Source organism: Aquarana catesbeiana, linkage group LG02 (genome assembly GCF_042186555.1).
Source record: "Aquarana catesbeiana isolate 2022-GZ linkage group LG02, ASM4218655v1, whole genome shotgun sequence".
NCBI classification, from domain to species: domain Eukaryota; kingdom Metazoa; phylum Chordata; class Amphibia; order Anura; family Ranidae; genus Aquarana; species Aquarana catesbeiana.
Window position 1 is genome coordinate 665525771 of NC_133325.1, and position 15606 is coordinate 665541376.

The 15606-nt window shown below is 42.4% G+C and overlaps 1 long non-coding RNA gene across 1 annotated transcript; it reads left to right on the forward strand.

The window, feature by feature from the left end:
• Positions 1-3494: 3494 nt before the first annotated feature.
• LOC141130057 (uncharacterized) lies at positions 3495-15143 on the forward strand. The gene is made up of 3 exons (XR_012241968.1): positions 3495-3592; positions 3794-3887; positions 14864-15143. It is a non-coding gene; the product is annotated as an uncharacterized lncRNA (long non-coding RNA).
• Positions 15144-15606: the final 463 nt, after the last annotated feature.

The window sequence follows — 15606 nt, forward strand, 5'->3', positions numbered from 1 at the left end:
CCTTTGCCATTTAAGAAAAGGAGTAAATGTAGCTCCTACTCCAGTGCCAGGGGCATCAGTCTCCAGGCAGTCACGACAGCTTCTGCCGTCGAGTTAAAGAGGTAATCCTCAGGGACAAGCCCAGGGACAAAAGAAACCTACAAACAAGATACTGAAGCCTCCTTATTTCTGGCAGAAATGTCAAGACAGATGGGTGGCTTCTTCTAAAATATAATCTGGGGTTTCAAGAGTTCCCGTCTCCTCATTTTCTCAGATCAAGCATTCCTAAAGATCCAGAGAAAAAGAAGTCTCTCTTTCTAGCATTGGACCATCCTTTGGTAAAGAGTGGTCATGCTGGTCCCCATGAAAGAGCTGGGGTTGAAGTTTTATTCAAACCCTTTTTCACGGCAAAATCAAATGGAGATGTCAAACCCATTCTGGATCTCAAGAATCTAAACTGGTTCCTGGATATCCGCTCTCTTTTGCATGGAGTCAATCCAATCAGTTGTCTCCATCCTACAAGGAGGAGAACTTTTGATGTCAATCAACGTCAAGGGTGCATACCTCCGTGGGCATATTTCCCTGCTCACCATTAATATCTACTTCAAGGTAGAAAATATTCATTTTCAGTTTATAGCTTTGCTTTTCAGTCTAGCTACTGCAGTTTGAGTGTTTACAGAGGTTCTGACCCCTCCTCTAGCCAGATTAAGGGCCCAAGGTATAACAATTATGCTCTTGATAGACCAGTCGGTAGTCCGCTTAGACCAAAGTATGGTCACCACATTCAACTACCGGGAATACCTAGGTTGGATTCTCAACCTAGAGAAATCTTCCTTAAAGCCATTAAGGAGGTTATGGGTCTGTTCATAGATACACCCAGAAAAGGGTATTCTTGCCCCAGGCAAAGATCAGCGCCATAAAGGAACTGATTAAGGTGGTCGAAGCAAGATGAATCCTTCTATTCAGCTTGCATGAGGAAAAGATGGTGGCTTCATTCAAGGCTGTTCTTTATGCTCAGTTTCATTTCTGCTGCAAAACAGTATCTTATCGGCTTGGAACAAGAGGGTTCAAGCTCTAGATTTTCCAATGTGTCTGACTTCAAAGGTGCTCTGAAGCCTCAGTTTGTGGTCAATAACCAAAAATCTGCAAAGGGGAAAATCCTTCCTACAGTTACCTGGGAAGTGGTAACAATATACGCCAACCTTTTTTAGGTTTCGGGAGCAGTCCTGGAAGAGGCAACTGTCCAAGAGAAGTGGTCCAGATCAGAAATGACCTTGCCCATTAACATTCTACAGATTCGGGCAGAGCACTTGGTCCTGAGGGACTGGACATTTAACTTACGGAGCTATCCTGTCAGGATCCAATCCGACAATGCCACAGTCGTGGCCTATATCAATCACCAAGGGGGCACAAGAAGTTGTGCGGCCCAGAGAAAGGTGAATCATATCCTATCTTGGGCAGAAAACAATGTATCTTGCCTCGGCAGTTTTTCATTCTAGGGATAGAAATTTGGCAGGCGGTCTATTTTGAGTCACCAGCAGTTTTTCCCGGGAGAATGGTTCCTTCACCCCGATATCTTTCTGACAATAGGTCAAAGATGGGGGATCCCAGGCATAGATCTGTTTGCATCCAGGTTCAACAGAGAGATCGACATCTATATGTTAAGAACAAAGGATCCACTAGCATGCGGAACAGGTGCCTTGGTGTTCCCATGGAATCAGTTTTTAATGATTTATGCATTCCGTCCTTTTCTGCGTGTGTCCACGACTTCGCAGGATCAAGCAGGAAGGAAAGTTGATGATTCTTGTGGCCCGGGATGGTCCAGAAGATCTTGGTATGCAGGGATCATAAGGATGGCGGTAGGGGTCCCATGGACCCTACCACCATGTCCAGACCTTCTCTCGCAAAGGTCCGGTATTCCATCTTACCTTAGAAACTCTAAATTTAGCAGTTTGGCTATTGAGGCCCACACTCTGAAGAAGCGTGGGCTGTCAGGCCAGTGGTATTGCATTCCTTGGTTAATGCAAGGAAGCTGGCCTCCATAATTATATATTATGGGGTCTGGGAAGCATATGTCTCCTGGTGTGAAACCAGGGGTTGGCACCCCAGGAAATAGGTCATAGATAGAATCCTTGACTTTCTGCAGATGGAGTGAGATATAAAGCTGGCCTTGAGTACTTTCTAAGGACAGGTCTCGGCCTTATTGGTATTATTTCAATGACCACTTGCTTTGCATTCTTTGGTTCGTAACTTTATCCAGGGGGTAACACGGCTTAATCTTCGGTTAGGTCACCCCTGAACCCTTGGGACTTGAGTTTAGTTTTGTCGGCATTACAAAAACAGCCTTGTTTTGAGCCGATACAACATATTCCCTTGGTCCTTTTTGACAAGGAAACTATTTTTTCTGGTAACCATATCTGCTGCATGAAGGGTATCAGAATTGGCTGCTCTTTTTTGTAAAGAGCCATATTATTATTGTTCACAAGGATAAGGTAGTATTGCGTCCTCATCCTAACTTTTTACCTTCATTTTTTCCAGAACCCTGTTCTATGGAAGAAAAATCACTACATTCTCTTGATGTGGTGAGAGCAGTCAAAGTCTACTTAAAGGCGACTGATCAGATTCGGAAAACGGATGTTTTGTGCCGCCTGTTCAGGGGGGTGGGGCCACTCACAGAGCGTCATGGATTGATCACTCCAGGTGCAGTATATTTACCACTCCCCGTCTCATACTCTGGCTCTCACGCCCCCCCCCCCCCCCCTTGTTTCTGTGATTTTGATGCTTGGACATTTCTCTCTGCATTATATCAATGAATACTATATTTGATTCTTTGATCATCCTAGGTTCACTGCTGTCTATCTATCCAGCCAGGTGACCCCCCCCCCCCCCCCTTTGTACATTTGGGGTAGTGGCTTTGAATAATGAGAGGCCTTTCTGGCTCCATCTACGGCAAAGTTACATCTCAATGTTAGTGGCCATTTATATTCCATGCGGGTTCGTGAAAGAATGTTTGCTGTGCAAAATTCAATCTACAAATTTTAAAGTGATAGGTATGTGTACTTTGATATACTGGTCAACTCTACTAAGTGTTCTTTTATTATGTGCATTTTCTTTTATGTATTCGTTTATGACATTACCCTTTTACTTTCACTTTCATTGTTGTGTTTTACATTTAGACCTACACTGGTCTGTCATCTGTGAGGGCTCCGGCCTCCCCCCCCCCCCACCTTTGGGAGGTGCGTCTTGGACACGGGAGGGTTTCACCTGGACATGATTCATTTCCATCTTGTTTTGGCCTGTTTAACGCCTTTTGGGCGTTCCTGTCTCCTTTTTCTATGTTGAGTATATGATCTCAATTGTTTGAATCATTAAACAAATGAGGTCAGTAGTGATACTAATAATATTGTTTATGTTTTTCTATTTTGATGTTTATCTATAATGACTCAGTTGATGAGTCTATTGAATAGAGGATATTTTGGAATTCTATGTGTAATTATGTCTATATTAATATTGTAGATTGTCTATATTCACCCGGAAGTTCCATTCCTTTTCCCTGAAGAAGACCCTTACCTCACATGTTGAAACACGTTGGATTTTACCTGTCTCCTTGACGGTTTGGGCCTCTTCCATTTTTCCATTCATCCATTCTCCTGGACTGTTTTCTTGTCATCATGTGTTCTAGTTTTATTCATGTTGTATAATGTTATTTATCTTTTGTAATAAATTTGTACTGTTTTACATATAACTTTCACTTTTCTGAGTGTTCATGGTCCTTCAAAGTACCACTTTTGAGGAAATTTGTTTTTACATACAGGAGACGGATTGGGGACTGTGGAAGAAGGGGAGGATCAGAGAAGACAGGATCAAACATCCTTTTAACACAGTGCACAGGATTAACACCACAGCAAGTATAACAAGCATGCTTTACTGCATATACACACTGATTTTACTGTTGTGAGTTTAGTAACACTTTAATGCATTCTCTGCATCAAGGTAAAACAAAAACCTTTTATCAGTGGCTGTAAAAAAAACTTTACAATCACTTTAAATCACTGTTTCCTCCACAAGATTTTGAGAGTGTGCTTGCCTCCCAAACAGACTGCTTTGCTATTTGGTGGATTGTCTGTCATGCTGTGTTGCATTCAATCGTGAGCTAGTAAGTGCTTCTTTATTCCACTTTCTACCAGTTCACTGTTATGTGGGGTGGAGGGATCAAATAATTTTGTTATCTAGGAAAGTCATCTTTAATCTGGGAGACAATGATATGTGATAAGCAATGTTCTACAGCCTAAGTTTAGTTAAAGGGTAACTCCACTTTCATGGGGGAAAAAAAGGCAATAAAAAAATATATATATAGCAAATACCATTGCAACACAAGTCATATTGTAATTGAATGGAATTAAATATTACCTTTTCATTTTTAATCTGCAGAGCTGTAATATTCTGTAAAATGCAATGCAATATGGCTGCCTGGAGGTGTTCTGCACACAGGATGTGTAAAGAATGCACCCCCCAGAAACATAATTTCCTGCTTGTGTGATTGGTTTTCTGATTTCCCCTGAAGTCTGCAGTAAGATACAAGTCATATTTTTGGCATCCCCTGCAACACAAATTTTATTTTTGGTGAGATACTCCCAATAGGAAGTCATGTCTAAAGGGATGCAGACCCTGCAATTTTCCTTATTAGAGCCCTGCAGTTGCAGCAGCTGATTGATAATTATGAAACCACTCCCATTATATTCACTTTCCACAAGGACACAGAAAAAACACACAGGGGTTTCTCTAGAATCACAAACGGTAGGAATCTGCAACAATGTACACATCCTTGCAATGTACATACACTATATTACCAAAAGTATTGGGTCACCTGCCTTTATACGCACATGAACTTTAATGACATCCCAATCTTAGTCCGTAGGGTTCAATATTGAGTTGGCCCACCCTTTGCAGCTATAACAGCTTCAACTCTTCTGGGAAGGCTGTCCACAAGGTTTAGGAGTGTGTCTATGGGAAAGTTTGACCATTCATCCAGAAGCGCATTTGTGAGGTCAGGCACTGATGTTGGACGAGAAGGCCTGGCTCGCAGTCTCCACTCGTATTGATCCCAAAGGTGTTCTATTGGGTTGAGGTCAGGACTCTGTGCAGGCCAGTCAAGTTCCTTCACCCCAAATGCGCTCATCCATGTCTTTATGGACCATGCTTTGTGCACTGGTTCAAATCATTTGGTGGAGGGGGGATTATGGTGTGGGGTTGTTTTTCAGGGGTTGGGCTTGGATCCTTAGTTCCAGGTAAGGGAACTCTTAAGTTGTCAGCATACCAAGACATTTTGGACAATTTCATGCTCCCAACTTTATAGGAACAGTTTGGGGATGGCCTCTTCCTGTTCCAACATGACTGCGCACAAGTGCACAAAGCAAGGTACATAAAGACATGGATGAGCAAGTTTGGTTTGGAGGAACTTGACTGGCCTGCACAGAGTCCTGACCTCAACCCCATAGAACACCTTTGGGATGAATTAGAGCGGAGACTGTGAGCCAGGCCTTCTCATCCACATCAATGCCTGACCTCACAAATGCACTTCTGGAAGAATGGTCAAACATTGCCATAGACACACTCCTAAACCTTGTGGACAGCCTTCCCAGAAGAGTTGAAGCTGTTATAGCTGCAAAGGGTGGGCCAACTCAATATTGAACCCTACGGACTAAGACTGGGATGCGATTAAAGTTCCAATACTTTTGACAATATAGTGTATATCACACAGAGGGGAAGTTTTTTTTTCTCAACAAAAGTGGAGTTACTCTTTAAACACTTATGTAAAGAAAAGTGCAGCGCTAACAAATAAAAACATAATAAATACCATTATTCATATCTTACAATGAATGATGTAGATCAGTGCATAAAGTCCATAGGTATATAAAATTATATAATAAACTTTCTAAATCATACAAATTGTGTCCGTGATACAAGAGATGTTTTGTGACACACTTGTAATTAATGTTATGAATAAATTAATTCATAAAGAGTGAAAGTCCTGAGAGGTGTATAACACCAGAAAGTGAAGGAAATTTAAAAGTGTTGATAGAAGATCCACCACCGCTCAAATTGTGGGCTTACCGGAAAGATTGGACTCAGATGGGTGTACACCCACTGAGTCAATCAAGCTTGTAAACGTGGGGATCCACGGTGGTGTCTGTATAACATAAACGCTAATCCAGGTGACCGAGGTGCTTGCAAGGATATATATGGCAAAGGGGACAAATCCACCCAGGCATCCAGAGTATATATGGAAAAACGTGAGAGTACATAGCGTAATACTGCATAAAAGGCTTAAAGCTCATTTATTAAAGATAAAAACACTCACATTTCTGGAGAAAAAACAGCGCTTTAAAATGTAGAAGATGATGTCCCTTAGGACGAAACACGTCGGGACGGACTGCTGACACCATTGACACTGCCATATCTTCTATATTTTAAATTTCCTTCACTTTCTGGTGTTATACACCTCTCAGGACTTTCACTCTTTATGGATTAAATTATTCATAACATTAATTACAAGTGTGTCACAAAACATCTCTTGTATCACGGACACAATTTGTATGATTTAGAAAGTTTATTATATAAGGACTTTATGCACTGATCTACATCATTCATTGTAAGATATGAATAATGGTATTTATTATGTTTTTATTTGTTAGCGCTGCACTTTTCTTTACATAAGTTTGCTCACAGGATTAGATCACTTGTATGTGCTAGCTGCTTACACACACTTGTTCTTGACAGCGCAATATTTTCACATATTTTTATTTTCTTTAATCACTTGCCGACCAAGCCATAGCTGAAAGATGGCTACAGCGCGGTCGGCTAGTTCTGGGAGGGTGTCCATGGACGTCCTCCCGAACTCGCGCCCCCTGGGACACACACACGGAAGTGTCCGTGCTCGCCGGGTTCGCTGGACCCGATGCATCACAGATCATGGTAAAGGGCCGATGAGAATGTAAATCCAGGTCATGCAAGGGTTCAGCTCTCCTCCCCTCACACCGATACAGCGTGCGAGGAGAGGAGTGAGAGCGAGTGAAGCACAGTAAGTCTAATCGATTTTTATGGTGCTCCACAGTGCCCAGCAGTGCCATCAGTGTTACATCAGTGCCACTACAGTGCCATATCAGTGCCTCCTGTTCCACTACAGTGCCATATCAGTGCCCCCTGTAACACTACGGTGCCACATCAGTGCCCTCTGTGCCACTACAGTGCCCATTAGTGCCACATCAGTGCCCCATGTGCCACTACAGTGCCACATCAGTGGTCTATAGTGGCACTACAGTGCTAAGCTGTGCCATCAGTGTCTCTACAGTGCCACCAGTGTCACTACAGTGCTCATCAGTGCCACATCAGTGATCATCTTTGCCATCAGTGCCGCTACAGTGCTCATCTGTGCCACCAAGGCCACTACAGTGCCCATCAGTGTCACTACAGTGCCCAATAGTGCACATCAGTGCCACCCCCTCAGTGTATCCTGGAGGTGCTAGTTGCATGTTGGGCCTCTGTATGTGGCCAGGCTGTGTAAAAGTCTCACACATGTGGTATCCCCATACTCAGGAGGAGTAGCAGAATGTATTTTGGGGTGTAATTTGTGGTATGTACGTGCTATGTGTTATAACTATGTTATAAATGGCCAACTTAAAATGCGTTTTCATTTTCTTTCCACATTTTCCAAAAACCTGCGGAAAAAAATGACATGTTCAAAAGACTCATAATGCCTCATAGAATGTATGTTGGGGTATTTGCTTTTGTAGTAGAATTTCATATTAACCAATATATATTTTATGTTATTCATATTAATTTGCATATGTTTTATTGATAATATAATTATTATTCATATTATTATTATTATAATATAGTAATGGTCTTATCAATATTATTATTCAATAAGTTAAGCAATAGTTATTAATCTTTATTAATGTATGCTATGTTATTCCATAGATATAGAAAGTCTTCATTTTTAAATGTTGAACATTAGATGACCTCTCTGCTTGTCATGGTTATGCAGTAATGTGCGTCTGTCAGCTCACCTTTCCTTCTGTGTTCACCTTTAGAGGCCAGCCACCCTCACCTGACTATTTAAATAATCTTTCCTCTGCATAGCTCCACCCTGGTCTCTAATTAGGAACACTATATTAACCTGGGCATTGCAAGCCAACCTTGCTGATCAACCATTGTGTGTTAGCTTTCGTGTGTACTTGCTGTGTTTCCTACGTGTGATTCCAGTTACCGACCTTGGCCTGTTCTCCACTATTCCTCTCTGCTTGTGACCCTGACCTTTGGTGTGTTATGTTTATCCTTGTCTGCTAGTCGCCCCGACATTTGGCTTATCCCTTACTTTCCTTGTTGTTCCAACCTGCTGCCTCTTCTCCTGTAGTCTACCGTGAGCGTGAGCTGTGAGACCCTGGGGGCCGCGACCTGGAGCCATACTGCAGCGCAGTCTATCCTCACCACTAGAGGCTCCGGTGAACACCTGCTGGCTCTTAGACGCCGCGCCCTGGGGAATCTATGCTTTAGCTCCCAGTGGGATCTGTGTTAGTGTTCCAGTAGACCTGCTTCCTGAACCTCCCAGGGTTCAATCCGCAGCAGTCAGTCCTAGGGTCCACTACCTTAGCGGTGCACTCCTGACTTCCACGGATTGCATCTGTCACCTGGTCTCAGGACCTGACACTGCTTCTTTCGCATATTTTTATACGATAGTTTACTGGGTGAAAGTTCATTAGGATAGTTCATTTTTAGTTATTAAGTAAGCGCTAATTAGAAAAGAAAAACTTTGACAGAAGTTGAGTTACAGCCTGATAAGATAAGAACATATTATACAGGTGGTTTAGAAATAATTATGTGGGATATGGGAAAGTTATGTACAGTACATTAATTAAGTTTGACAGGGTCAAACAAAGGTCTGCTTGTGCCCTCATTAAAACTGTTAAAATACATACATATAGGATTATATAGTGAGACATATAAGAGTTAAGGTGGGGTTATTGAAAGTTCATTCTCCCAAAGTCGTAAATCTGTTACCCTTGAAGTTGGTTAAATCTTATCAGGATGAGGAGGGTTTGATTTAACACAGCTGGGTGCCATACTGTCTCTACACAGGTGTTTTAAATTGGACAAAACCAGTTATAAATCACTTTAATGAACATATAGGAATTCTGGGAAAGAATACGTTTGGTTGTAGAACAGGTGTCAGATTTATGGTTAGTTACATTGACGTAGATCTTAGCAATCAATCATATCTAGGAGAGATGGCTAAGATAAGGCTTGTAAAAGGTATATAAATGCAAGTTTTACAATTGTTAGACAGACAAGTCAGATAGGAGCTCATAAGGCTGAACTCTATGTATGCTGCCAAATTGCACGGGTCATAGAGGTCAGAACCAATGGGCAAATATCTGTCCTTTTGTTGTAACTTGTCTCCTCGTACGAGTCAAATAAAGAAAACCTGCATCACTGAAGTCTTGCCTGGTTCGATACGTTATTATTCTACTTCACTTTCCAAAATGGGATCATTTGTGGGCGTTTCCATTGTCCTGGTGCTCCAGGGCCTTCAAAAGTGTTGTTGGGAAATTATATGTGTAATTTATGCTCCTAGAACACCTGATGGTGCTCCCTGCATGTTGGGCCTCTGTATGTGGCCAGGCTGTAAAAAAGTCTCACACATGTGGTATCGCCATACTCAGGAGGAGTAGTAGAATGTATTTGGAGTGTAATTTGTGGTATGCATATGCCACGTGAGAGAAATAACTTGGTAATATGACAATTTTGTGGGGAGAAAGAAAAAAAATCTTTATTTTGCAAAGAATTGTGGGAAAAAAATTACAACTTCAAAAAACTCACCATGCCTCTTACTAAATACCTTGCAATGTCTATTTTCCAAAAGAAAAGAGATAGGCCATCAGTACATCAGGTTTGATCAATTTTCAGTGATTGCCACCATAGTTGTAGACTCTCTAACTTTCAGAAAGACCAAATAATATATACTTATTTGGGTTATTTTTTACCAAAGATATGTAGCAGTATAACTTTTGACAAAAAATTATGAAGAAAATGTACTAATTTGCGACATTTTCTAACAGAAACACAGAAGAATTATTTTTTTTACAAAATTTTTGGTCTTTTTTTATTTATAGTGCAAAAAATAAAAAACCCTGTGGTGATTAAATACCACTAAAAGAAAGCTGTGTGAAAAAAGGACAAACATTTCATATGAGTAATTGTCATTCAAAATGTGAGAGTGCTGAGAGCTGAAAATTGGTCTGGTTAAGAAGGCGGTTTAAGTGCCCAGTGGGCAAGTGGTTAAATTAAAAAAAAAAATCAGCACAAGGAATGATACTTACATTTAATGAGAAGCATCCCTTGTTCTGATGCCAGGTGTCCTAATTGAAATTTTTCATCCCTTGCACCCCTCACATACCGCCACAGCAGTAATCTTCCAGTGCTGTGGGGGTTAATACAGCCCCTGGATCTGTCATAAGCACCCATCAAGATTGGTGACTGTGCCCACCCTTTCCGCCCCCTCCTCCATTCGTAGAAGCTATAGAGTTCAACTAGGACAGCCAGAACGAACAAAAGGGACATGTCCATTGTGGGCGCCGCCCCACCTAGCTATGCCGCCGCCCTCCCTATCAATGCGCCCGGCCCCTTTCAGGATGCCGGGTGCATGAATTTCTATGGTGGGGATGGGCGGGGTGTGTTTTTTAAAGCACTGATTAGAGCCAGAGGCTCTAATAGGCTTCAAAATAGGGTGGGCTCGGGGCGCAGAGCATTGCATCCAGAGCCCACCCAGGTGTGTTGCAACAGCGAATGAATATTCACTGTTGCAACACTAATCCTCCTCCTGGCCAATCGGGAAGTGGGTCTGATACCCGTCACTCAATTGCCTGAAAGAACAGGCGATCCTATTGGACGCCTAGGAGGAGGGGAGAAGACACATGGCGGAAGCGAGGAGGGTGGAGGAGAAGACGCAGGAGCTGCTTCCCGATGCCCCGATCCCCGCAGCAGCCTGATGTCCGCCGATGCCCCAATCCCTGCCGCTCCTTGATGTCCACCGCTGCCCGATCCCTGCCGCTGCCCGATGCACGTTGCTTAGATGGGGTAAGTGGACTGACCGGCAGACAGCAAGTGGTGGGGGGGGCTTTGAGGTGCCCCGGGGGGGTGGTTGTTTGCTGTCCCCCCCAAACGAAAAACCACGAGCCGCCACTTGACATGTCTCATTAAATATAAGGACCATCCCTTTATTTAAAAACTAATAAATAAAATAAATAGTTTACTGAATATCATAAGGACTGTACCCAAGATTCTTTTTTATGCATAAACAACTTGCCAATTTTAGAGCTGCTGCAGACATAGATGACTGGTTGAAAAGTCAGGTATACAAGGCATGACAATTTAATTCCCGGAATGTCTGCATGCTGGAGCCTTTTTTCCTGTGATCCACACTGAGCCCTGGGTGGCTCATAAGCGTTTCCTGACTCTGTCTAGCGACTTAGTCACATTCCCTAAGGTGAGCGCTTTACCTTGGGGGGGGGGGGTCACCTTTTGTTTCACCATCGCATGATATGTGGCACATGGAATCGCAGCACGTTTGAAAACATCATCACTGAAGCACAGTTGTCATCACTTTCATTAAGGACTTTTGTGTTTAATATATGTCTATTTTATGATGGATGATTAAGTAAATGTATTGTGTGACACTCTGCAATTTTTGGCTGGCACATGTCATTTTTCAGCTTTTGTTTGCATATATGAATCATTTATGAATTAACGTTATTTATTTTATTATTTATTTGTTTATTGCACTTTTAGCACCTGATTCATTTTGGAGCATTTTGTTGATATTACCATTTTACATGCTCACTACGCTGTTTATTTGTGCACATTAAGTTTGTTTATCTTGGGGGATATAGCACATATTGGGGTTAAATTATTTTATACTCTGTTGTATATGCACTGTATCTCTGTGTGCCAGGATTAGGGCACGGTTAGCACACTCTAGCGCATCATATTTATTTATTTATTTAATCTAAACAGACAGGTAATTTATTTAGAACATATATAAATACAGTTTGGCAAGCATATAGTATTAGCAAAACAACAATAACAGTGGGAAGTTGCTTACCTACAAGCCCAAAGCCAAAAAGGACCCAAACCACAAAATAATTCCCCCTGCAGCGGACAAGGGGGATTTGATAGTGGAGAGTATATCTAAAGCAGTGTTTCTCAACTCCAGTCCTCAAGGCACACCAACAGGTCATGTTTTCAGGATTTCCACTATTTTGCACAGGTGATTTGATCAGTTTCACTGCCTTAGTAATTACCATAGCTGTTTCATCTGAGGGAAATCCTGAAAACATGACCTGTCGGTGCGCCTTGAGGACTGGAGTTGAGAAACACTGATCTAAAGTAGTGGAAATGTATAAGGTAATGGGTAAGTAATATATAGGGCTCCATTAGGATAAAGGACAGGAGAGGAAAGGAAAAAGGAGAGGAGGTGAAGGGAAGAAACGGGGGAAGGGAAAAAGGATGGGGGAATGGGGTGAGAACAGGGGGAAGGGAGGAACAAAAAAAGGGGGGAGGGGGAAGGGAAAGGAAAGGGGGGGGGCGAGGGGAAGGAAAGGGAGAAAAGGGGGGCAAGAGAGGGAGGGAAGTAGTGTGGGATGAAGCTGTCAGTGTAATTTTTGTCCCGGAGTGCTCCCGTTCAGTAGGTTGCCTCTGGTTACCCGGACTATCAATGTATATTACTGTTTAATTAGTCTCCATTCTGCTTTCCCATTACACTAATGACAGCATCATCCCACACTCCTTCCCTCCCTCTTTTCCCCCCTTTTTTCCCCTCTTTCTCCCTTTCCATCCCTTTCTTTCCCCTCGCCACCCCCCATTTTTCCTTCCCTCCCCACTTTGATTTCCCTTTCCCTTCCCCATCCTATGCATTAAGGTGAAAAAAACTTCTGGCAGTGACCGGCCCCCCAGCCCCCCTATTTTATTTACCTGAGCCCCTTCATTCACTTGGCAGAGACGCGCTGTCCCTCTCTGCACGGGGTCCCGGCTCTTGATTGGATAGATTGATAGCAGCCATTGGCTCCCGCTACTGTCAATCAAATCCAATGACGCGGGCGCCGGCGGGCAGGGCCGAGTCCGGCTTCGTGCCTGTGGACGCAAATGCTGGACTCGGGAGCACGCCCGCAAGGTAACCCCCCCGGGATAGCGCTTCTCCTAGGGGGTTATCTGATAAGATGAGGAGCCGCCGAGGGACCCCAGAAGTCAATGCTTGGGGCCACTCTGTGCAAAACGAGCTGCACAGTGGAGGTAAGTATGACATGTTTGTTATTTAAAAAAAAAAAAAAAAAAACTGAGGCTTTACAATCACTTTAACTTGAAGGTAGATATTTTACCCCTGAGAAGTGGTGACCAACCGTGTATATGAAACATGAGATCAAAGATCAGCAATATGCCAGATTGGGTGATTTTAAAATCCTGTCTACAGTCTGGGTACTTTTAGGAGGAACATTGTTGGGGTCAATAGTTTAGGCTGTGTTCGCCTGTGCAAAAAATACCTATTCATCCTGACAGAATCCAGTGCTGTCCCTGTGCACTATGCAGGGTTATTTCAAGTAGTCTTGCCAACCCTGACCAGGTTACCTCTGTGGAATACACAACAACCCCCCTATGTTATGGAGGAAATTGGAAAATTAGTTGTTCTGCACCATAGAAAACTTCCTGTACTAGGGTGACAACTCCCACTCACTGTATTGTATCTACACAGTAGCAGCGTTGTCATCCTAGAATAGGAAATGTTCTATGGTTCAGAACACTTTCTTTTCTCATCTCCTCCATAACATGGGGGGGTTGTTGTGTATTCCACAAAGGTAACCTGGTCAGGGTTGGCAAGACTACTTGAGATAACCCTGCATAGTGCACATGGACAGCACTGGTTTTCTGACAGGATCAATAGGTATTCTTTATTTACAGGATCAAAAGGTGCCAGAAAAAAGCAAACTAATATAGTCTACACTTCTAAAGACTGGTAAGCTGCAATATATAACATTTTTGTTCTTGGGTTTAGATGCCCTTTAAGATCAGCACCTGTTTGTGATTGTTGCAGAGCAAGACCTAAGTATATAACCTGACAGTGATGAGCTTGAGCAAAACATATTACTGACTAGATATCACAAATGTAATCCACTGAACGCTCATCAAGAGATCATTTGGCTGATAAAGCCCTTTTATCCACCATCCACCATCTGCTGTTGTGGACAACAACACGGTTAGCCCATTCCCAGTAAGCCGTGTTTCCTCTGTGTATTGCCTCATTACACATTATTAAGAGAACCCTCACTCCGATAAATAAAGAATCAACCAAACGTATGTTTATCACTCCCTGCAGATAAACTCTCCTGAACCACCAATACTGCTGGTGTTCTGTGGTTTTCAAAATGTTTCCTTTTACTAGCATGACCTGTTTCAGCGTCGATCAACTTCCTTTCCGAAGCTGTATAAATGTCAGTTGTCACGGAAACAGTGTGAACAACACTTTAGTTAGGGTATTTTTGAAAAGAGTAATCGTTGGATTTAAAAATTAACTGGAGAAATGTTTGTTATTGAGGTTTGTTTCTGGGTCTTTTGTCACGTTGATGTCACAGAAAAATATATTGGGCCTTTTTTTTTTAAAGTTGCAAAAAAAACAACTTCTGGCTAGTTTTGTATAATAGCAGATTAGATTATACGTTTTATTTATTTAATTATTACAGGTACTTCTATAGCATTGTCAGGGCTGGGCTCAGCCCTTCCTTCTCGAGCTGGCCGCTCAGCTGTCAGTTAATTGTCAGCTCCTATCTCTCCACAGTGATTCACCTGTTGATGATCCTGCTCGTCAGTCCTGCTTACTTAAGCCGTCAAGCCCAGATGATCTCTGCCTTCTCCTGGTCAACATCGCAGAGATTCTCTCCTGAGTGCCTGTTAAAGACTTGCTTGGCTGACGTTCCTTCTGGCTCCAGATCCTGCTAGCTGTTCCACTACTCTGATTCCTGGCTTTCTGGCTTGTCTGACTATCCGTTCCAGTTACCGGACCTTGGCTATGTTTTGACTATGTTTGTTCTATTTTATTAATAAACAAGTGTGATTTAACTGTACTTCTGTCTCAGTCTGATTCATGGTTTCTGACAAGCATATACATTCAATCAGTCCCTCCCCTGAAGGAGCTTACAACTATATGTTTTACTTTCTGCTATAAAACATATCCAATAAAAGGCCAATATGTATTCTGCTACATATTTTTAGTAAACAAAATCCCAATAAGCGTATATTGATTGGTTTGCGCAAAAGTTATAGTGTCTACAAACTATGGGATAGATTTATAGACTTTTTATTTTTATTTTTTTGTTTTACTAGTAATGGCATCGATCAGCGATTTTTAGCGGGATTGTGACGGACAAATCTGACACTTTTTGGGGATCAGTGACAATAGTACAGTGATCAGTGCTAAAAAAAAAAAATGCACTGTCACCGTACTAATAACACTGGCAGGGAAGGGGTTAACATCAGGGGCAAACAAAGGGTTAAATGTGTTCCCTAGGAGTGCTTGCTAAC